General features: G+C 40.2%; 1 pseudogene; it reads left to right on the plus strand.

Moving 5' to 3' along the window:
* Positions 1,280–1,755, plus strand: part of LOC104756556 — a 2,284-nt pseudogene continuing 1,808 nt past the window's right edge.

A 1,755-nucleotide genomic window follows, 5' to 3' on the forward strand; every position in this document is an offset into this window, starting at 1 on the left:
CAGGTTGGTAATTTCATAAAAAAGTATGTATATGTTGGCTTATAGTATAATCTTCAATACCTTAAAGAAGTAATCCTTCATGAGAGATCGTTTCAGGGATTGTTGCATTCGAAAGGGAATACGGACTCTGGCTAGAAGAGCAGAACAGGAGAGTTAGTGAGATTCGATCAGCACTCCAAGCTCATATGAGTGACATTGAACTCAGAATGTTAGTAGATTCTTGCTTGGACCACTACGCAAATCTCTTCCGCATCAAAGCTGATGCTGCAAGGATTGATGCGTGCTACTTGGTATCAGGCATGTGGCGAACTTCGACTGAGCGTTTCTTTCAGTGGATTGGATGTTTCCGCCCATCCGAGCTGTTACATGTAAACTTCATTCGTTGTTGTGGATTTTGACCTTTATGTTAATTACAATCTTTTCACTCTTTAGAACATATCTCAAAATACTAAAAAATTGTTTTCCTATTGGTTGGTCTTTCAGGTTGTGATGCCATATCTTCAGCCGCTAACCAATCATCAAATCCGGGAGGTTGCAAACCTTCAACTGTCGTCTCAGTATGCAGAAGAATCTCTCTCTCAAGGGATAAATAAATTAAAGATGGCTTTGGCTGAAAGAATAGCAACTGAAATAACAGTTGTTGAGTCCACGAATTATGAGGCTCAAATGGCTGCGACCAAGGAGATTCTTAATTGAAGCATTGCAGGGTTTTGTGAACCAGGTAAACCTACACCACACCGGTACTCTTCATAGTGTTAGGCTTTAGCTCAGTGTTTGGTTTGTGCATCAAACAATTTGATTGCTCTGTTTGATTGCTCAGTCTTCAAGATATTAGGGATACAATATCCCACATTGGAAGTTGAGTAGGATCTTAAGTAGTATATATAAGATATGGGTCTCTCCACTCATGGCCAATTAGTTTTGAGTTGGAAGTCCACTATCTAACATGGTATCAGAGCCCGATCTGCACATACTCAACCCAATCCACAATCGGCCCAGCCCAATAGTTGGCCCGCCGATTCATGCCTGAACATACCGAGATTGATGCCTAAAGCACTCATGGCCAATTAGTTTTGAGTTGGAAGTCCACTATCTAACACAAGAATCAAACAATTTCGCCAACAGGAAGCCCCTCACTGACAGGAAGCTCCTTAAACCTTCTCCAAGGGGAGTTTTAACTTGTAAGAAGGTATATAACTCAAAAGAAGGAAAAAAACAAATCAGAAATAAGAAAAAAATTAAGAGGCTCTCTTATTTAATACACTCTGTGGATTTGAGAATAAGAGACTGTACGTGTCAATTATTTGTTGCCAAACAAACTCTCTCGACTATTTTCTCTTTCTCCTCTCTCTCTTTGTCTACGAAGATATTGAAAAATCAGAAGAGATATCTCTGAAAAATTGATTGAAAGCTCGGTTTGAATGATTCAATTTCTGGTGACCTCCGGCGATGCATGTAATCTGAGAACAAAGGGGGAGGAGCTTGAGACCAGAGACGCTGAGCGCAGTGGCGGAGCCAGGTTTTATATTTATCAGGATCATGATAAAATCTTAACTAAATCGCCAACGAATCTGCAGATGAAGCTAATGGGTCCTCACAATAACAAGAAGAAAAGAAGAAAGAAGGATCCAAGTCTAACAGTAACTCTTCAAGAACTTCTCCTTCTCGTCTTCAGATTTCAGATGACACCGAGTTCTCCAAGAACAGCTTGTTAGCTTCTCAATCTTATTCTGACGACGACGACCATAATGGTTT

Source organism: Camelina sativa, chromosome 17, assembly GCF_000633955.1.
Source record: "Camelina sativa cultivar DH55 chromosome 17, Cs, whole genome shotgun sequence".
NCBI classification, from domain to species: Eukaryota; Viridiplantae; Streptophyta; class Magnoliopsida; order Brassicales; family Brassicaceae; genus Camelina; species Camelina sativa.